Source organism: Lutjanus erythropterus, chromosome 18 (assembly GCF_056507025.1).
Source record: "Lutjanus erythropterus isolate fLutEry1 chromosome 18, fLutEry1.hap2, whole genome shotgun sequence".
NCBI classification, from domain to species: Eukaryota; Metazoa; Chordata; class Actinopteri; order Lutjaniformes; family Lutjanidae; genus Lutjanus; species Lutjanus erythropterus.
In genome coordinates, this window is record NC_139334.1 from 24,194,437 (window position 1) to 24,218,055 (window position 23,619).

The window sequence follows — 23,619 nt, forward strand, 5'->3', positions numbered from 1 at the left end:
AATATTTATTAATATTAATTATGCTTGCGTGTTTATTAATGGGGTAAACAGCATTCAATGGGATTTTGTATATATTTTGGGTTTTGACATTGTTTATATATGGTTTAGGTGCATTTGAACAGCAAAGGAATTTGGATAGCACCTGTTGATGGTATCTTCCAACCAGGTCTACCATGGACGCAGTATTTAAGGCGCCAGTTCCCATCTATCTGTGTTGCTGGTCAGACCTCACTTGGGTTGCTGTAATGCTGTTAGTGATGCTGTTAAATTTGTAAATAAACACCAGATGCTTGGTATCCTTGACCTCCTCTGTCATCTTTACTGCAAACGCCAGCCGCTAATGGTCATCCTAACATGATCATTCTGTGTAGATATGTCTTTGGGTGGAACGTCGAGCAATCGGGATTAAAACCCCACACACACGAGGACAACATGCAGACTCTACTCGCAGTACTCGTTGCCCATGATGGTTGGGGTGGTTAGGATTTGGCATGAGGAGTGAGACTTGGGTACACTGACCCAATCTCAACTCAATCATGTACCTAACAAACACAACCAATCATTATTAATGCAGAATGAGTCAAGTTATTTTGCTGTTGATATATGGGTGGGAGGAAACCGTAGCGTCACGGAGAAAACCCACACGCACATGAGGAGAACATGAGCTCTCCACACAGAAAGGTCTGGTCTGAACCAGGAACCCGTCTGTGAGGCATCAGTGCTAACCACTGAGCCTACATGGCGTCCTTAAAGCTTTTTTATTTTTCTTCGACAGGATGGTGAAGGCATATCATTGTCAAGTTGAGCAATCGGGATTAAAACCCCACACACACGAGGACAACATGCAGACTCTACTCGCAGTACTCGTTGTCCATGATGGTTGGGGTGGTTAGGATTTGGCATGAGGAGTGAAATTGAGGTAGTATTAGCCCAACCCAATCTCAATCCTCATGTACCTAACAAACACAACCAATCATTATTAATGCAGAATGATTCAAATTATTTTGCTGTTGATATATGGGTGGGAGGAAACCGTAGCGTCACGGAGAAAACCCACACGCACATGAGGAGAACATGAGCTCTCCACACAGAAAGGTCTGGTCTGAACCAGGAACCCGTCTGTGAGGCGTCAGTGCTAACCACTGAGCCTACATGGCGTCCTTAGAGCTTTTTTATTTTTCTTCGACAGGATGGTGAAGGCATAACCTGACCTGAGCCATTCATGATTTTGCCATGCTGGCAGGGAAAAAATAGGTGTCGTGACAGTGTTATTTGAGGAGTGAGATTACCTCAAATAGCACAGTGCTGTCCTAACCAACCCAACCAACAGTGGCAAGGAGAACTAACCACTGAGATTCAGTGAAGTGCAGGTCATGCCTTCATCATGCTGAGGAAAAAATGATGTCATGAAAAATGCAGACAAAGGGATGGGGAATGTCAGAGAAAGTAGGTCAAACTGGTCTAGGCTGGATGTTTTTGAGCCTCTGCTGGATTGCATTTTAAATAGGTGAGAGGCGGACACGTGATAGCCTTGCAGTACACTGCTGGGGTTTAGCGACGGTGGGTGGGGATGGGCGGGCATGCAGCTGTTTACTTGTCCCACTCACACTAAACTCTTGTCTGGTTGCATTCTTTACAGTGGAGTTGACATTATCTCTTTTGGAGATAGCCTGACATCTGGCCTCCTGTGCAGTTATTCTGTCTAACTCAAAGAGCATTTCTCTCTCTCTCTTCTCCTGCAGTTTCTGTATTGATTTCAGCAGTTTGTTTTCTTTAATTTGCACACTATTCTCAATTTCTATTCGTCTCCGCTCCATTTTTGTCTTGAATTCCCTAACACGCGATGTTATTTCTGATGGAAGCACACCCCTGACTGACATTTTTAACTCCTCTGAAGTGACTTTCGACACAGGGACTCCTTGGGATTCTTGTTGAACATACTGCTGCAACTTGTTCTCTGTCTCCCAAGTCTCTTTGGCAAACCTACGTCTTTCATCAACTTCCTCCATTTTTAGCTGCTCTTGGCGTGCACGCTTTTCAGCTGCCATGGAGAGATTGTATTCATAGTGCTCCCAATCATTTGCAGCCCTCTCCTGTCTTTCTTTCCTCCGCCGCTCAATTTCATCAACCTCTTTTTGAGAAGCATGTTTGATGAATCTCTGGCTATCTTTCACAAACTGATTGGTCTTCTCCTGGTTTATAGGTGTTATATGGCAATGAGGAATCTGTTTGGGGGTTTGGAGATTCATGAATCCTTCTGATTGATCAGTCTTTGTTTGAGAGGTCTTTTCATAATTTTCAAGGTGAGCTAATTGGAGTTCTGTTCTTGCCTGACGTCTGCCCTCTTGTGCATGTTTTCTGTCTAACTCAAAGAGCATTTCTCTCTCTCTCTTCTCCTGCAGTCTCTCTACTGATTTCAGCCGTTTGTTTTCTTTAGCTTGCACCATATTCTCAATTTCTATTCGTCTACGTTCCATTTTTGTCTTTAATTCCCTAACACGCGATGTTATTTCTGATGGAAGCACACCCCTGACTAACATTTTTAACTCCTCTGAAGTGACTTTCGACACAGGGACTCCTTGGGATTCTTGTTGAACATACTGCTGCAACTTGTTCTCTGTCTCCCAAGTCTCTTTGGCAAACCTACGTCTTTGATCAACTTCCTCCATTTTTAGCTGCTCTTGGCGTGCACGCTTTTCAGCTGCCATGGAGTGATTGTATTCATAGTGCTCCCAATCAGTTGCAGCCCTCTCCTGTCTTTCTTTCCTCCGCCGTTCAATTTCATCAACCTCTTTTTGAGAAGCATGTTTGATGAATCTCTGGCTATCTTTCACAAACTGATTGGTCTCCTGGTTTATGTGTTTTATTTGGCAATGAGGAATCTGTTTGGGGGTTTGGAGATTCATGAATCCTTCTGATTGATCAGTCTTTGTTTGAGAGGTCTTTTCATAATTTTCAAGGTGAGCTAATTGGAGTTCTGTTCTTGCCTGACATCTGCCCTCTTGTGCATGTTTTCTGTCTAACTCAAAGAGCATTTCTCTCTCTCTCTTCTCCTGCAGTCTCTCTACTGATTTCAGCCGTTTGTTTTCTTTAGCTTGCACCATATTCTCAATTTCTATTCGTCTACGTTCCATTTTTGTCTTGAATTCCCTAACACGCGATGTTATTTCTGATGGAAGCACACCCCTGACTGACATTTTTAACTCCTCTGAAATGACTTTCGACACAGGGACTCCTTGGGATTCTTGTTGAACATACTGCTGAAACTTGTTCTCTGTCTCCCAAGTCTCTTTGGCAAACCTACGTCTTTGATCAACTTCCTCCATTTTTAGCTGCTCTTGGCGTGCACGCTTTTCAGCTGCCATGGAAAGATTGTATTCATAGAGCTCCCAATCAGTTGCAGCCCTCTCCTGTCTTTCTTTCCTCCGCCGTTCAATTTCATCAACCTCTTTTTGAGAAGCATGTTTGATGAATCTCTGGCTATCTTTCACAAACTGATTGGTCTCCTCCTGGTTTATAGGTTTTATATGGCAATGAGGAATCTGTTTGGGGGTTTGGAGATTCATGAATCCTTCTGATTGATCAGTCTCTGTTTGTGAGATCTTTTCACAATTTTTCTTTTCTTTAATTTGTAAATTATTCTCAATATGTAATCGTCTATTCTCCATTTTTGTGTTGAGTGCCCTAACACGCTCCGGTATATCTGATGGAAGCATACCAATCTTGAAATTTTTTAACTTTCCTGAAATGTCTTTTGGCATCATCGCGGTTTTGTCCTGTTGGGTCAACATTTCTGACTGTGTTTTGATTAAGCTGTCGTGACTTGTATGGTCTTAATACTCAGTATGAAAGTGTTTGATGACATCATCAAAGTAGAACATTTCAAAGGCATTTTTTTTTCGAACTTCTTTAAACTTTATCAACAAAATTTTATTAATATATACATTTACAGGTTGGATGGACATACAGCATTCAAGGGGCTTCTAACTGAAATCATTCAAAAAAAAATGGCACACTTTGTTGTGAGCATGTGCAGACAGAATGAAGTAGGATTTAATGACACAGTAAAATCAATTAAATAAGCCAGATCAGAATAATTTTTTATTGAAATTGTTTTGTTAATAAAGTTTAAAATGAGCTTAAAAGAAAGGCTGCGGAATGTGATGATGTCATCATGATGACATCATCACATTCCACAGCCCTTGAACTATTCAAAACCTATTTTTTTAAACTTATTTTAAACTTTATCAACAAAACTTTATCAACAAAACTTTATCAACAAAAGTTATTCAATATATATATTACACTATTATTCATTTTTGTTAATATTACCATATATATTTATATAACATAAGTTTTACACTACTACTTATATTTTAAGTCATCAGTTTTTCATTTGGAATTCACAGCACAGCAAATACTCTCAGGTATGTGTAAATTCTTCACAAAAATGACGTCTTCAATGCTGTACAATACACACACACACATTACATACACACATCATGATAAGCAGAAATTCTCCCACGCCCCCACCCATGATAACATTCAGAGGGTACATAACCCACCCACAAAAGGAAGATAGGTTAATAAATAGAACAAGTATACAAATCCTAAAAAAAAAATAATTAGAATAACTAAATAAATAAATAAAAAGAAAAAAAAAGATAATAATTAGGATAAAAAACAACAAATAAGTTGTATGGGGCCTCCTCCTGGTTTATAGATGTTAATGTTTATATTGCATTTTAAACTCTATTTAGAATCGATTACCTTCCATTAAAATAGGAGGAGCAAACTGTTTTGAGTTTGTTTGTTTGTTTATTTATTTATTTTTTTCTTAGAGCTGCAATGAATACTGGATAGGCTGTTAACTGACCAAAAACAATAGGGGTCTGCAGCGAGCAATGCTGCTTGTACTCCTAAAAATAATTCTTTTTGTTTCAATATGCTCCTCACACAGAGGACGATGCTCTGAGGGGTGAAGTACGAAGCGAGATTAATGGGTTAGCGAGCTATGTTGAGTCTAAACCCAGGATTTTCAGTGTCACAAAGGTGGCTCTCTTTTAACCTGGTTAGATCACCATGGTAACTGATGCTACACTCATAACCTGGTCAGGAGCAGGTTATGTTCAGCGTTTCAGATTAAATCGTCTGTAAAAAGCGCCGTTCTTTAATAATTATTGTCCTAACAAGGTTGTTTATGAGTGATATAGCTTTTAAACTGAGGGAAGACATTAAAAATGAAAAGTTGCTGAGCTGTATGTTCGTAATATCACCGAACGAATCCGTATAATGTAAAAATGAAACATAATGTAATGTAACAGCAGCACAAACTGAATGCATCGTGCTGTCATGGTAAACTCTGTTTGGTGATGCAGAGTCAGAGTTTGTTCCAGATAATATTCACACTTTAAATTTATATTGTATATAAAACACATACTAAAATAATGATGAAGCAGCTACAGACACTTTGAATACTTTTTACTGTTATCCGTTTTGTCTTGGTAATATTGCACCTCCGTCAGACCATCACAAGACACTGTGATGGCACCAGTGATTGAGGTGGCCGCAGGAGATGGTCATGCCCAGCTGATCTACAGGCCATGAACATATGGCCACATGAAAGATGCTGCTACTCACCTCCCTCTGATCCAAAATGGGGGGACAGAGTATGCAGCACAGCTCAAGGTCTTCTGCCAACTCAAATGACAACCAACTGGACCAAGGTGGCTGGAGACCTCCCAGCAAACAACCAGAGACTCATAAACCTGGCTTGGGACAATGTCCAGTACAAACAGACAATAACTGAACTCTGAACACACTGGCTGAGATGAGAGACCAACCCCCACATCAGACATGTGAGAGCACTAACACACACACAACCACCATGTGATGTAAAGCTAGTCACTCAGCAGGCCATTAAACATCTTGAGTCTACACAGAAAACAGATGGAAAAAAAAGGTTGCTGAACTTAATGTAAGACACTCGCACGAGGCATACAAACAAATGCCAACACTAACACTTACCACGCACAAGACATCACTTTTCTGGTAGACTCAGGAGCCACTGAATCACTCATCAGACATCAAGAGTTTAAGCCTACCCCTAAGATGAGTTTAAGCATCTGATTGGCTGAAGTGAAAGTGATCTTCGTGTTTATTGGCTGTTTCCTAAACTTATCTTAAACTTAAACTTAGGATTCATGAATCTCCAGGGCCAACTAGGCGACTTTCTCGCTAAATCTAGTGACTTTCCAAATCCTCTTGGCGACTTTTTTTTGTCATCATTGAAATGGAGTCAAAAATTATCACAATTGCATTTGTATTTTTTTTGTTTTCAAATAAGGGCCACAAACCTGATGAAGTCATGAAAAAGTTAAGCTTAGTTAATCATGATTACAACACACTTATTGGTCAGTTTTTTGGCCTGCAGACCTGCCACTGAAGAAGACATTAACATCATTAATAACGAAGAATTCATTATAATTGAAAAGTTGTTGCATTAAATGACACTTGACATACAGTATATGAATAACATTTTGCTCTTTTATATATTTATACACACCTGAACAAAATCTTAAGACCGGAGGAAAAATTACAAGTATTCTCATTTTGTGCTGGTGGATCGTAACCAGGTTGTAAGTGGAGCTTCAAAATGCAAAAAGAAGAAACAGGAGCAAGAGACAAAAAATAGAAAGTAGGCAATTTACTGAAAACTGCATTTACACTCAAACAGGCTGTTCATCAGCTGATCAAAAGTTTAAGACCATAGCCTTAAAAAGTCAAAATCTGCGCAAAAATTTGGCCTTCATGTAATTTTCTTTCAGGTATTCATACTGTCATAACCTCTTGATGGCAAAGGCAAAAAATCTTTCTGCCTTTTAATGTAGCAGGACTGTTGAGCTGCACAAGAAAGGCCTCTTGTAACGTGCCATTGCAGCCGAGGTTTGACACAGTAAGACAGTCATTTTAAATTTCTTAAATGATCCTGAGGGTTGTGGGACAAAAAATCGAGAGGTAGACCCAAAAAAACATTCACCTGTGCTGAGCCGGTGGATCCAACAGGCTGTCCATGAAGACACAGGCCAATTCTCAGCCCAAATTAAGGCCCTTATGCTGACTGCAGCCCAATAACCATAAGATGCCATCTGAGACAGAAGGGCTTAAAGAATAATAAATGTCTTCAAAGGCCACGTCTATTCCCACACCACAAACTTGCCTGTTTGGAGTTTGCAAGGGAGCACAAAACATGGAACACTGAAAGGTGGAAAAAAGTTTTATTCTCTGACAAGAGAAACATCAGTGAACTATGGGGACTCTGACTAATGATTTGAGTCCATCAGGGGGCAGCCCTAACATTTTCATAGAGTAATTAAATATTATACCACTGCATAAATGTAAAAGTCATAGTAAAAGAGGTGGTTAGATAAAATTTCCTTAAATCACCATTAAGCATTTTTTTAAATTGAAATTACACTTTAATTTAAAAGGTTGCTGAAAATGTCATAGACAAAGTTCACAACAATGTGGTCAATATACTGATTAACTTAGCAGCAAATAAAAGATAAAAATATAAAAAGAGTTGGTGAGAGCCATAATGAATCCAGGCCAATCTTGTCTTAGTCAGCTGGATATATAAGATATTAGATATTAGACACCTGATTCAAATGATCAGCTCGTCATCAAGCCTCTGCAGAAGCCTGACAACAACCTGATCATCTGAATCAGGTGTGTTGGAGCAGGGAAACATCTAAAACATGCAGGGCAGTGTGCCTTGAGGACCAGGGTTGGGAAACACTGAGCTACATGACTACTTTACAAAGGAAGTAAAGTGGGCCAACTACCCGAATACCGGTAAGTGATTGGTTGTCAGAGTGTACAGGTGGCAGGGGTTTGGGTTTAATGAATTAAAATTATTTCATTAAATTATTTTCTGGGGACATTGCGTTTTAATGCCAGAATTAGCCATTAGCAGTGCGTTTTTTAAAGCCAGAATTAGCCAAAAGGATCGCCAGAGCTGACATTGGCAATCTAAAATCAATATAAAAATTAAGAGTTAATTAAATTAATTAGAGAAATCTGTCTGAATGTGATCATCTAGGACAGATCACTTTGAAATCTAGACACTGCTTAAAAAGGCCTTTCCATGCCACATGCCAAGCTCAACATCACCAACGTTTCAGAAGCATTGTGAAGAAATGGCAAGAAAAGAAAGCTGAATAAGAAACTGTATATAATTCACAGAAAGAATTTAAATAAAGCTAATATCAGATACAAAATATTTGAATTTCTTTTATTCAGAGATATGTTGCCTCCCGTGCAAACGTGCACATCTCATTTACATGAAAGACATTTAGGGGGTTTTTAGTTATGGAGTGGCATTAAACCACATCACTGTGTACTTGCAGCACAGAAGTACACAGCCGAATCTGACAGACTCACATTGTGAATAATCAGAGCTCCTGTTGTTGTGTCTTTTCTTGTAATCTCAAACCGATCTTCAAACTGCTTCTCATAGTTGGGGTTACTGCCCCTGTAGCTGTATCCAATGAAGCTCATCAAACCTCTCTCTTTTTGCTGGTACCAAAGCATTGTTACGAGGTTGCCATCATTATGACTGCATTGAATTTCTACCCTGGCCATGTCTTTGACTATTCTGGGAAGAGACGGTTCAAACATCACACTCTTGGCTCGATCTGTTGGGGAAAAAAAAAAAAGATTTTTAAAAGTAGTTGATACAGAAGCCACAATGAAAAAGCATTCGTATAATTCCCGTATGAAATGAACAACACAGTGAAATTGTTTTTGCAGCTACTTTCATTACATGGAAGCAAGATGAGAAGAAATGCTATCATCATAACTGGAGACATTTTCCTGTTTGTGTGCTGTTTGCAGGAGAAACACAGCTTCTTCCAGTGATGTGTAAATGCGCACATCTCATGTACAGGGAAGAGATGAGGGTTTTTAGTGAGGGAGTGGCATCAAACCACATCACTGTGTACTTGCAGCACAGAAGTAAACAGCAGAATGTGACAGGTTTGCTCTGTCAATAATCAGAGCTCCTTTCAGTATGTCTTCTTTTTTCAGCTTGAATTCTTTTTCAAACTGACCCTCATAGGCTCCGTTATTTGTTCCGTATATGTTCCCAATGAGGGTCATAGACAGACTGCCCCTTCTTTGCTGATACCAGAGCATTTGTATAAGGGTATTGTCATCATGATGGCAGTCAATCCGGACCTTACTGCTCTCCTTCACTATCTGGGGAGAAGACTGCTGAAATGAAACAGTGCTCACCTGACCTGTGGATTAAGTAGATTTAGAAAATGTTATTGATGCAGAACAAAAAAATTGAACATTTTTATTTTTTAGCATTGTTCAGCATATTATATAAATAATGACTGATCGTGTAATTCAGGATGGAATTCGATATCTTACAGTAAAAACAGATGAAGAAAAAAACAAAGGTTTGCACAGGTGAAGACATTGTCTGGCACTAATGTGAGTAAAGTATTGCAGTGAGAACAACTCAGGGTGAAGAGGGAGTCTGTGTGTGTGTGTGTGTGTGTGTGTGTGTGTGTGGGGGGGGGGGTTAATTTATCAGCACATCCTCATGATAAAAGGTGCATACCATGTGTTGTGCCTCCACCTATTGGTTGAATCTGTTTGTCAGGACTCTCTGTACAGTTATTACTTTTACTTTCAGCAGACTTTGTATGGCCAGGCATCATTACAAAATATATCTATTAGTAGGGCTGCACAGTTAATCAAAATTTTTTATTGAAATTGCGATAAATAAATCGCAGAGATGTCCTGCTCTACACATCAGATTCTACAGACTAAAATAACATCTTCATTTGGTGCAGATTCCTGCAAAAAAAATATCACACCATAGTCATTTTAACATGTTTTTCAATTAAAATAGGAACTATGATGTAAAATAATTCTTACCTCTAATATCAATATCACAAATCATATTGCAGTTGCAATATCAGTTAAAATAATTTGCAAATGCATATTTTCAGTAAAAATAATTAGGAACTTTTTCATGACTTTGTTAAACTTATATAAGCTGTTCTGTATATTACATTATTGTTAGATTTGGTTAATGTCTTATCAGTTTAATTTCTACCTTGCTTCAGTGCAGTACTGCTTAAAAAATATTCTAATAAACCAGTCACAGTGAAGACTTTTCTCAGAGTTTTGAACTGTGTCACGTGGATTCAGTGGTTTCCTGCGGGTGTGCTGGTATCTGCTGGATCATTACAGAGGTTTTTGTATGAGAGAGTCACTCTCTGTGTTACTGTGCTTTACATGCTGCTCCAAAATATACTGCGCTGTCTTCAGGGTGTGTCAGGTTCTGGATGTGAAGATAAGCTGTTTTCTCTCCATCTCCGCTCACATTAAAGTGGCTTTCAAATGGCGACTCAATATTAGTTCTCCTATAAGACACATAGCCAATCAGCTTTAGGGAAGTGTCTCCTGCTGAGCGCTGATACCAGAGAATAGTATCATAGCTTGGGATTTCATGCGTGAGGCTCAGTTTGACTTCACCATTTGGTTTCACCACCAGTTCATTTGGAGTCTGAAATACTTGTTTTTCTTTGCTGAGCCAAACTCCTGTAAAGAGATCAGGACACAATTAAGTTAAGAAGTGCTGTGCCACGTGGATTGGATTACTGAGAAAACAGATGTAAGAAATGAGCAATCAGATATTGTTGGATGTAAATATTCTACAGCAGTTGTTCAGTTTATTAAGAATTCCAGATTAAGTGTAAAACAAATGGGTTCATGAATGTACTGTACCTTTAATCCAGAACAAAGTAATGGTGAGGAGAGAAGTCATGAGATGAGATGGCATCATGTTGAATGTGAGGAACCAACTGGAGTCTCTGTTGTGCTTTGTGGATTAGAGAGAGGGGCAGGAAGTGATGTAGAGGAATCACAGCATAGGTAGTTTCTGAGAAACCTCTCATTCAGTCCACCCTTCCTTTTGTTTAATTGCAACAGTTAGTCTGAAGTAGGCCTGGGAGATATATCAAATATATTTAAAATTAAATGTGCAGCATTGCAAATGGCCATATCGTCATATTCAAGTTTTCAGTGTTTCCACTCGTTGCTGCTGAGTTCTAGATACTTTGCCTAATTTTAGTTACTTACTTGCTTTAGTTGGGCATAAAGTGTGTAGATAAGCTCAGGTTGCAGTATAATGGTTACTGAAAGGCTGTGTATGTTGTTTGCTGCCACAGAAAAGGAAAATCCCTGTAAATGTAATGTTACTATAGCATCTTCTTGTACTCCTCACAGTTGTTCTGTGAAAAGCTAAATTACCTAATTAGCAGCAATGAGTCATTGTGATTTTTTTCCAGTTATGGTGGGAAACACACACAGAAGTTCATGAAGTAAAATGAGGTGCTTTTAGATTAAAATTACAGCTACATTGATGTGCACTTTGCATTTTGTTGCTGTCGATATTTAAGGTTGTGCTAATTTTAAATACTTATATGATATATATATATATATATATATATATATATATATATATATATATATATATATATATATATATATATATGAATATGATATTAAGTAGTTTAATTTACAGCAATGCATCATACTCTGAGATCATATTGTTTGCAGTATTTGAAATTTACAATATGTTGTTTTAGAGAGAAATGTGTATATCAAGATATATGTTATATGTCGCGGACAGGCAGATAATGATTAAAAATACAAAACTCTCCAACCTACAATCAGAATGGTGGGGCTAAAGAGATTTTTGTCAAGAGCAGACGGATGTTTGATGTACTGTGCCTCCCTGGCTGCACAGTAGTATGCCGCGGTGCGTTTGAGTACTTTAAGATCAGTTTGGAAAGTGAACTATTTTTTTGTTTTGTCTCCACTCAAATCTCCAACTAATTTGAAGTGTTTTCTAAATGGCTCCTCCACACTTTCGTTATTGAACTGTATATATATATATATATCCAAGAAGTTTCAGGGCCTTGTCTCCAGGTGACCGCTGGTACCACAATATCACTCTGTAGTTACTTTGTCCATGTGCACAGACTGGCTGTACATGGTCACCAGCCTTTCTGATGACAGCAGAGGGAGACTGATGGATATGAACTCCCAAAAAAAGAAAAACAAAATGAGACAAAAACTCAAGGTTTATTTACTTGAATATGAAAACCGGCAATTCTCTGTAAAAGAGGATAGCAATGATAAGGGTAATAAGACAATCATTCTGACTCCATGACTGGACTGAATGTGAGAAACCCAGCAGAGTCATGAGGAGGTGAAGTAGAAGTCACATGACAGAGACTTTGGTTGCAGCTGCCTGATGAAACTACTCAAAACCACTGTTGATAAAAAATTGTGTTTAGTTTTTGTATAGTTGAAAGGAGATCTGCCTCAACGTGTATATCGAGCTGCACAGTAGTACATGGCGCTGTGCTCAGACTCATTTAGACCCACTATAAACAGAGAACCGTTCTTTGCTGTGTTTCCGCTTAAATCTCCAGTGATATTGAAATGCACATTATTTAATTCTTCATAGCTTATTCTACTGTAATCTACATATCCAATGAGTTTCAGAGCTTTGCGTTGAGATGACTGCTGGTACCACAGCATCACTCTGTAGTCAGTTTGTCCATGAGTGCAGACGAGTTGTACATCATCACCAGCCTTTCTGATGACAGCAGAGGGAGACTGATTGACCTGAACCCCCAGAGAAATACCTGCTGTAAGCAGAGTTGAACAGATTATTGATTTTAGATGAGAAGGCAAACAGTACAGTACATCTTAATGTCAGAATGAAGCAGTTGTTACCTGTGAGGAAATGGCAAAAGAGAAATCTAATCATCATGTAGAGATTTGACATGGAGCACTAAGTTAGTCTAAAGTCATGGATGAAATGCAGTGTTAAGTGAAGACTGACCGTTTGTGCGCTCTCACAAAGCTGAGTCACATTTAAGCAGGAAGCAAACGTCATGTAGAAAGGAGGAGTAGCAGCTTCATGCATTTGCATATCAAACTGATCTACATGTGCTCCTCTTAAACCTGATTCCATGACAAAAATGTTTTGCTTTTGCAGATTTCATTTTTCCCCACTGTTGTTGCTTGTGCTGCTGGTGTTTTGTTGGTCTGCATCAAGGTGCTGCAGCACCTTCAGGGTGAGCTGGACACACTGCATGAGACTCTGATTTGTTTCTCCCCTACTACTGCCGTAGTCTTTCTGACCACCGCCTCTCTGACCAAGAGAGAGATAGTAGCTTCAACATGAGCTTAATGCAGAACAACAAAACACCAGCCGCATCAGAGACACTGAAGCAGCCAGCGGGACGGAGAGGAGAAGGTGGTTCTTGACAGTGGACATAAAAGTTAATTCTGCATCCTGTTTTAAAAAATGCACTTGTTTGTTTTACTTATAAACCCACAAAACTGTACCCTGTAAAATAGAAGCACAACTACATGAACTGATGACTGCATCAAACCAAATTACAACCACAAAAGCAGGTGTCTGCACGCAGTTTATTCTATCTTATTCAAAACCATGATAAAGAATGGTGTGGAGTTTTTGTAAAGTTGAGAGGGGATTTCTTGTCAGTGTGCTTCTTGAGCTGCACAGTAGTAAACTGCACTGTCTTTTTGTTGGGCACGTGTGACTATAAGAGAGCCATTTTTTGCTGTATTCCCACCCAAGTCGCCAGATATATTAAAATCCTGTTCATATGGCTCTTCCATTTTGACATCCCTGAAGTACAAATAACCAATAAGTTTCATAGCTGTGTCTCCAGGTGGCTGCTGGTACCAGAGCATCACCCTGTAGTCAGTTTTATCATGGCTGCAGAAAATCTGCACTTGGTCATCAGGTTTTGTGATGAAATCAGAGTGTGACTGACGAACCTCAAGACCCAGACCACCACCTGGGCAAAGAAAGAAAAACAGATAACAAACTTAAATACATTGAGGTAGATTATTAAAGGAAAATGTTTCCACCTACACACGAGCTAATTGAAATTTGTGTTTACCTGCCACACAACAGAAGAGGAGAAAGCAGATCATTTTGCCTTTCTCAAAGTAAAGTATGTGGAAATTTCAGTTTTGCAGATGTAAGCTCCTGGGATCTGACATCACATCAGATCACAATGACTGTGATTCTGGTAGTGAAGGCTATCCAGCTGACGGCTCCAGAGCAGAGTAACGTTTGAATAGGAAAAGGAAGTGATCACTGGTACACTAGTTGGCAAAGATGAGGCTTCAGAGAGAGTGCAGCTGGCTGGGAGGAGTCTGTTCAAGTTTTTGTATGAAGCAGATGAAAAGAACAGTCACTGTGCTTTGGTAGCTGCACAGTAGTAAGCTGCACTGTGCTCTTGTCCTTCTGGTTTGACTATAAGTGAACCAGTCTTTACTGTATTTACACGCAAATCTCCAGACATATTAAAATGTTGTTTATACGGCTCCTCCACTTGGGCGACGTTGTAGTTTAAATATCCAATGAGTTTCATAGCTGTGTCTCCAGGTAACTGCTGGTACCAGATCATCGTCCTGTAGTCAGTTTTATCATGGCTGCAGAAAATCTGCACTTCATCACCAGTTTTTGTGATGAACTCAGAGGGAAACTGGTTGACATTAACACCTAGACAAGCACCTGGACAGAGGAAGAAAATAAAGAATGTTTACATTGTGATATATGGTATAATTATGAATACATTTAAAATGAAACAATTTCCACGTTCATAGTAACTAAATATTGTTAAAAGTTATTACCTGACAGGCAACAGAAAAAAAGAAGACAGATCATTTTGACTTCTTCAAAATAAAAGTTACTCAAACTATTTAGATAATATGTCCAGACTATGTACTATGGTTTAAGTCACTGAGATCTGGTATCTGATCAACCTGTCAGTGTGAGTGATAGAGGTCCAACTGATGCCTCTCCTGAACCGACTGAGGTTTGAAAAGGAAGTGAAGTTGACTCAATGGCTGAGATAATGGCATCAAATCAAGAGCAGCTGGGTGGAGGCTGGGGCTTTTCAGGATCTAATTCAAAACCATAAACGTTGATGAAAGTTGGCTCAGAGTTTTTGTATGAAGGAGACGGAAACAACAGTCACTGTGCTTTGCTAGCTGCACAGTAGTACACTGCACTGTGCTCTGGTGCCTTTAGGTCGACTATAAACAGAGAGCCGTTCTTTGCTTTCCCTCCACTCATATCTCCAGTGATGTTAAAATGTTCTTTGAAAGAGTCCTCATGTTCTATGGTGCCATAATACACATGTCCAATACGTTTCAGAGCTCGCTCTCCATGGGGTTTTTGATACCACTGCATGAGGAAGAAGTCAGTTTTTTCATGGGTGCAGACGAGCTGGACTTGGTCTCCAGGTCGTCTGAGGAGAGCTTGAGGAGTTTGGTCGACTTCAACACCCAGACAAACACCTAGAAAGACAGAAAATCAATCAACTTTGTACAAAAACTGAAGATAAAGTGTTCTTCCTGAGTGGTAAAAGTGATTACCAATGATCCAAGATAAAAAGAATAATGTTGACATGCTGATCTCCTGTCTGGATGAACACAGAACACTGAGTGGTTCTGTTTACTGTAGACTCTTTATCAACTCCCTCCTACCAAGTGGAAACCAGCTACATGAAATGTCACAGTCCTCCAGCTCCACCTACTGGAATGAAATTTGGTTTCTGATAAACTCATCAAATATATCGTCACCAGTTTTTGTTCAGCTGCTCAGCTTCTTGCATCACTGTGTTTGCTGACGGCGCAGAAATACACACCGCTGTCCTCAGCCTGCAAGTCTTTGACAGTAAGAGCCCCACTCTCTATTTTCTCTTTGGTGGCTGAGTATCTGGTTTTAGGGACGTCTCCATAGTCTGACTGTCCACCATAAACTGTGTAGACAATGAGGGTCATGGTCTCCCCTGGACGCTGCCTGTACCAGTACATCTGTGTATGACCAGCATCTTTGTTGTGGCTGCAGTTCATCTCTGTAGATTTAGATGCAAAACTCCAGCTGATTTCAGGGTATTGGGTCACATCCTGGCAGCAAACTATGTGGAAAAAATACAGAATTCAGTAAAGTTTTTAGCCAGTTCCCTCTGAAAAGCATTTTGCTTGTTTTAGTATTCAATGAAGAAAACAGTGTAACCAAAATTAAATACACATGTAGATCTCTGTCAGAATAATGGTGCCATGTCAATAACTGCAACCAATCTATTAAACTGTACTAATCTCTTATTTAGAAAATAAACTGGATTTTTAAAATCTTTGTACCTTGAAGCCACAGACATGAGACTACAAATGCGATGATAACTTGAGTCATCCTGTAGATGTGAAATAGACATACTGAATATATGAGGGAGGTTAAATGGTGTGTTACAGAGGGAACCGCCCATTAAAAGCTCCCGTCATAATAAGACTAAAAAACTATGATGAGTGAGAATGAGTTGATGCAGATGGAAGAGGCAGTGAGCTGTAATGCAGACACTGAAAAATGTGTGATGGGGAAGTTTTTGTACTGAGGAGCAGTGATCTATATCACTGTGTAAACTAGCAGCACAGAAGTAAACTGCACTGCTGTTCAGTCCTCCAATCGTTAATGTGCAGGTCTGGTCTTTTTCTGCACTTCCATCCATCTTCACATCCAGTCCAGCCTCAGGATTAACATTGTTTGTATACATGTATCCCAGGAACTGTAGTTGCTTATTCTTTAATTGTTTGTACCAGAGAATGCGATTATAGTTCTGAATGCTGTGTGAACAACTGATTGTTGCTGTTCTGCCGTGTGTGGTGTACATGTCAGCTGGAGTCTGCTGGACTTTGTCGCTGAGTGAAGAACCTGTGGAAAAAGTATAATAAAACAAACAATGTACAATCACAGAGAGTAAAAGCAAAGTGCTAACAAATAGAAAAATGAGTAAGCACAGGAAATAAATTTAAGTTTGAAAAAACCTTTACTTTTCTTTTTTCCCCCAATGCCAAAATCTATATGTCAGAGCCTACAAGATGCAATTTGAACAGCTCCAGCAAACTGAAAATAAATATAAAAAAACTTTTTAAATTTCAAAAGTCATAAAAGACTTTTTATTACCTGAAACCAGAATAAGGTCAAGGGTTATACAGAGGAAAATGATCATTATGTTTTTTCTGACTAAATTTCAGTTCAGTCTAGTTATTGGAACTGTGTTTGCAGCGCAGTATAATATGCTGGTGTGATAACAGCCACCTCCTTGTTTTTTTGTTTTTTTTTGAGTAAACTCCCCTACAGTATCAAGAGAACAAGAGACATACGTAAGGTAGGTGGTGTCATAATGCTTCCTGTTCTTCTAAACAGTAAAACTATCATGTCTAGAGCCCAACTGATACTGGATGTTTGGTGCCAATACACAAATAGAACAACATGAATTAAGAAAAATATCTAACATACATAAATGCTGCCTATAAAACTAGATTTAAAAAAAACAAACAACCAATCAAGATTATGTTCTGTAAAACAAAATATTGGACAACATATGTATGTCATTACTGATATAGCTGTGTTAGGCCAATATTGGGCCAATAACATCGGCCAGCTGATATAATTGTCATAATTGCGTCAGCTTTAAGATTTTTTTTTTAAACTAAAAAACCCCAAAACATACATACCCAAGTAAATACGTAGTTTGGATCATATAAATTACAGACGTATTCACATAAAGAAGAGTTCTCCATTAAAATGAATATTTTTGTGTTTTACAGATATTCATAATTAAAATTTTCTTTTACTGGTGTATTTACTAATATTGATAAATAAAACACGTCAGAGGACACAGCTAACATGAACTTGGTTGTTGTCTTAGTCTGCATATTTAAACATCTGCTGATTAACTTTAGAGAGTTCAAGAAATTTGTTTTGTTAATTTAGATGATTAGACAGTCCTGCCTTAAAGGGTTAACACAAATATGAAAGTTAATAGTATTAGAATCATTAACTATAGACAGTTATCTCTCATCAGCAACATTAATATTCAACAGGTGGATTGAAATGTGACGAGAATTTAAGATGGTGATCCTGTTGAAATGAGATGCAGACATAAAGAACGTCTGAGGCTGCAGCATCATAATATCTGATCTGGATGAGAGGGAAGACCAACATTGGTTAGAATGGGTTAATACAGGTGTAAGGGGCTGTGAGCTGCAACATGCAAAGGAAAACAAAGCATTATTGTGAGGTTTTTGTATTGAGAAGCTGTGATATGTAGCACTGTGTGCTAGCAGCACAAAAGTAAACTGCAGTGCTCTTCAGGTTGAGTCCTCCAATTGTTAATGTGCAGGTCTGGCCTTTAAGTGCACTCCCTTCCATTGTCACATTCACTCCAGCTTCAGGATTTGGATCATTTACATTCATGAATCCCAGAAGCTGCATTTGTCTGTCTTTAAGTTGCTTGTACCAGAGGATTCGGGTATAGTCCTGAATTCTATGTAAACAGGTGATTTTAGCAGTTTTTTCTTCTGGTCTCTTGAACATGTCTGATGGATTCTGTTCGACTTTGTCACTGAAAGAGGAACCTGTTAAACATATCAACAAAAAGTGTCAAACAATATACAATCACATTATGTAAGAACGAATGCAGATAATTCCTCTAAATCCTCTCTAGCCATTGCACATGGCCAAATTTTCAATTTTCTAATAATTTACAGTTCATAGAAAATAATGTGTAACTTAATTAGCTGCACCAAGAGAGAACAGATAAGACTTTTTATTACCTGAAACCAGTATAACATTAAAGGTTATACAGAGGTAAATAATCATGATGTGTTTTCCGACAGATCGGTTGAGTTAGTGGCTGTGTGTTTTCACCACAGTATGCTGGTATGCTTATGATTTCCACCTGTTTTTCTGAATAAACCCTCCTATCACAAGCCTTTCAATGTGGATGGTGTCATAGTGCTTCCCAGAGGCGGATTTAGGGGGTGGCTACTGAGGCTCAAGCCCCGGATGTCGTCTCAAAAGCCCCGCATCTTTTACATTTTGAAAATGACATTGTACAAGTTATTTCTCTCAGTCTCTCTCTGAGTGCACTGTGTGTCAGTGCGTCACCAATTTTGCAGTAACAGAATAGAACGTAATAGAAAGTTCATGTAACCTGTTTGTTTTGAATGTAGATGATTTAGCAGTGCTGCCTTTCATGCTTATTTACACAGAGGTTAATATGTTTGAAATTGTGAGCTATTGACACATTAGCTACACTAAAACTCAGTAGGTTGATGTGATATATGTGAAAATTTGATTCATCATTAAATGTTAAGTGTTGCATAGCAGGACATTAAGAACTGCCATTATAATATGTGGATGACAGCGAAGACCAACATTGGTTAGACTGTCTTATTCCAGGTGTGAGGAGCTGTGAGCTGTAATACAGAGATAAAAAGTGTGTGATGAGGTTTTTGTACTGAGGAGCAGTGATATGTAGCACTGTGTAGCTAGCAGCACAGAAGTAAACTGCACTGCTGTTCTGGTTGAGTTTTTCAATTATTAATTTACAGGTTTGGTCTTTGCTTGCACCCCCATCCATCTTCACACCCGCTCCTTCCTCTGGATATCCTTGGCTATAAGACATGTATCCCAGGAACTGTAGTTGTCTTTCTGACTGTTTGTACCAGAGGATTCTATCAAACTTTGTACTGGTGTGTGAACAGCTGATATTGGCTGTTTCTCCTGGGTTGCTGAACATGTGAGCTGGAGTCTGGTTTACTTGATCACTGAGAGAGGAAACTGTTGAAAAGAAGAGGAGAAGAAGTCAAAACCAAAATCAAGACCTAGTGTTTAAGAATGAGAACTGGTAAATTCAGCTACAGCTAAAATATCATCACTGTAGATACTAAACTATAAACAGATGTTAAAGACTTTTGATGACATTACCTGAAACCAGAATAGTTGTAAAAATAATGCTCAGGAATACAATGATCATGTTGTCTTTCCTTTTCCTTAACTTTATTGCTGATATGAACAATATTCTCAGTGTATCGGCACTTAAACTGATTATTTCCTCCCTCCTCTTTGAGTAAAGCCTCCTATCAGCAAAGCTGCATAAAGTTATCAGATGGGAGGTGTCATAGTGCATCCTCCTCCTCTTAACATTACAACCATCAGTCAACTGCCTCTATACACCACTGGCTCAACATGAAGGTGTGATTAAAGATACACCACCAGCTACTGAGTAGAAGGAATACAGGTGCAAGAGACTGTGAGCTTTAAGACAGACATGAAAAAATGTGATGAGGTTTTTGTACTGAGGAGCAGTGATATGTAGCACTGTGTAACCTTGCAGCACAGAAGTAAACTGCACTGCTGTTCAGGCTGAGTTCATTAATTGTTAATGTGCAGGTCTTGTCTTTATTTGCACTCCCTTCAATGTTCACATTCACTCCTGTCTCTGGATATCCATTGTCTCCATACATGTATCCCAGCAGCTGTAGCTGTCCGTTCTGTGATCTCTTGTACCAGAGGATTTGATTATAGTTTTGAATACTGTGTGAACAGTTTATTGTGGCTGTTTCTTTAGGTTTGCTGTACGTGTGGACTGGAATCTGGTAGATTTGGTCATTTAGAGAGGAACCTGTAGAAAAAGTATCAACAAAAACAAAACACAATCACAGTAACTAAGGATGAGTCCTCATAAATGATATTGTGACACACAGATGGAAAAGAACTCAGAATAAAACTCCTGTCTTTCATTACTTAAAATACAAAATGCTTTCTTTGAAGACCAACATTGGTTAGACTGTCTTATTCCAGGTGTGAGGAGCTGTGAGCTGTAATACAGAGATGAAAAGTGTGTGATGAGGTTTTTGTACTGAGGAGCAGTGATATGTAGCACTGTGTAACTAGCAGCACAGAAGTAAACTGCACTGCTGTTCAGGTTGAGTTTTTCAATTGTTAATATGCAGGTTTGGCCTTTGCTTGCACCCCCATCCATCTTCACACCCGCTCCTGTCTCTGGATGACTATCGCTATAAGACATGTATCCCAGGAACTGTAGTTGTCTTTCTGACTGTTTGTACCAGAGGATTCTGTCAAAGTTTGTACTGGTGTGTGAACAGCTGATATTGGCTGTTTCTCCTGGGTTGCCGAACATGTGAGCTGGAGTCTGGTTTACTTGATCACTGAGAGAGGAAACTGTTGAAAAGAAGAGGAGAATAAGTCAAAACCAAAATCAGGACCCAGTGTTTAAGAATGAGAACTGGTAAATTCAGCTACAGCTAAAATATCATCACTGTAGATACTAAACTATAAACAGATGTTAAAGACTTTTGATGACATTACCTGAAACCAGAATAGTTGTAAAAATAATGCTCAGGAATACAATGATCATGTTGTCTTTCCTGTTCCTTAACTTTATTGCTGATATGAACAATATTCTCAGTGTATCGGCACTTAAACTGATTATTTCCTCCCTCCTCTTTGAGTAAAGCCTCCTATCAGCAAAGCTTCATAAAGTTATCAGATGGGAGGAGTCATAGTGCATCCTCCTCCTCTTAACATTACAACCATCAGTCAACTGCCTCTATACACCACTGGCTCAACATGAAGGTGTGATTAAAGATACACCACCAGCTACTGAGTAGAAGGAATACAGGTGCAAGAGACTGTGAGCTTTAAGACAGACATGAAAAAATGTGATGAGGTTTTTGTACTGAGGAGCAGTGATATGTAGCACGGTGTAACCTTGCAGCACAGAAGTAAACTGCACTGCTGTTCAGGCTGAGTTCATTAATTGTTAATGTGCAGGTCTTGTCTTTATTTGCACTCCCTTCAATGTTCACATTCACTCCTGTCTCTGGATATCCATTGTCTCCATACATGTATCCCAGCAGCTGTAGCTGTCCGTTCTGTGATCTCTTGTACCAGAGGATTTGATTATAGTTTTGAATACTGTGTGAACAGTTTATTGTGGCTGTTTCTTTAGGTTTGCTGTACGTGTGGACTGGAATCTGGTAGATTTGGTCATTTAGAGAGGAACCTGTAGAAAAAGTATCAACAAAAACAAAACACAATCACAGTAACTAAGGATGAGTCCTCATAAATGATATTGTGACACACAGATGGAAAAGAACTCAGAATAAAACTCCTGTCTTTCATTACTTAAAATACAAAATGCTTTCTTTGAAGACCAACATTGGTTAGACTGTCTTATTCCAGGTGTGAGGAGCTGTGAGCTGTAATACAGAGATGAAAAGTGTGTGATGAGGTTTTTGTACTGAGGAGCAGTGATATGTAGCACTGTGTAACTAGCAGCACAGAAGTAAACTGCACTGCTGTTCAGGTTGAGTTTTTCAATTGTTAATATGCAGGTTTGGCCTTTGCTTGCACCCCCATCCATCTTCACACCCGCTCCTGTCTCTGGATAACTATCGCTATAATACACATATCCCAGGAACTGTAGTTGTCTTTCTGACTGTTTGTACCAGAGGATTCTGTCAAAGTTTGTACTGGTGTGTGAACAGCTGATATTGGCTGTTTCTCCTGGGTTGCCGAACATGTGAGCTGGAGTCTGGTTTACTTGATCACTGAGAGAGGAAACTGTTGAAAAGAAGAGGAGAATAAGTCAAAACCAAAATCCGGACCCAGTGTTTAAGAATGAGAACTGGTAAATTCAGCTACAGCTAAAATATCATCACTGTAGATACTAAACTATAAACAGATGTTAAAGACTTTTGATGACATTACCTGAAGCCAGAATAGTTGTAAAAATAATGCTCAGGAATACAATGATCATGTTGTCTTTCCTGTTCCTTAACTTTATTGCTGATATGAACAATATTCTCAGTGTATCGGCACTTAAACTGATTATTTCCTCCCTCCTCTTTGAGTAAAGCCTCCTATCAGCAAAGCTTCATAAAGTTATCAGATGGGAGGTGTCATAGTGCATCCTCCTCCTCTTAACATTACAACCATCAGTCAACTGCCTCTATACACCACTGGCTCAACATGAAGGTGTGATTAAAGATACACCACCAGCTACTGAGTAGAAGGAATACAGGTGCAAGAGACTGTGAGCTTTAAGACAGACATGAAAAAATGTGATGAGGCTTTTGTACTGAGGAGCAGTGATATGTAGCACTGTGTAACCTTGCAGCACAGAAGTAAACTGCACTGCTGTTCAGGCTGAGTTCATTAATTGTTAATGTGCAGGTCTTGTCTTTATTTGCACTCCCTTCAATGTTCACATTCACTCCTGTCTCTGGATATCCATTGTCTCCATACATGCATCCCAGCAGCTGTAGCTCTCCGTTCTGTGATCTCTTGTACCAGAGGATTTGATCATAGCTTTGAATACTGTGTGAACAGTTTATTGTGGCTGTTTCTTTAGGTTTGCTGTAAATGTGGACTGGAGTCTGGTAGATCTGGTCACTTAAGGAGGAACCTGTGGAAAAAGCATCAACAAAAACAAAACGCTAAGGATGAGTCCTCATAAATGATATTGTGACACACAGATGGAAAGGAACTCAGAATAAAACTCCTTTCTTTCATTACTTCTTTTAATCTCTCTTAGTACATGTGCTCATGGTCACTTTACTGTATGCAGTTGAACTTACGTGTCAGAGCCTGTAGTTTGAAACTTAAATAGC

At 39.0% G+C, this 23,619-nt stretch overlaps 1 gene segment (V, D, J or C); it reads right to left on the bottom strand.

Annotated features, from left to right (window-relative positions):
* The window catches only part of LOC146311109 (T-cell receptor beta-2 chain C region-like), a 93,946-nt gene that overhangs the window by 65,211 nt on the left and 5,116 nt on the right, over window positions 1-23,619 (bottom strand).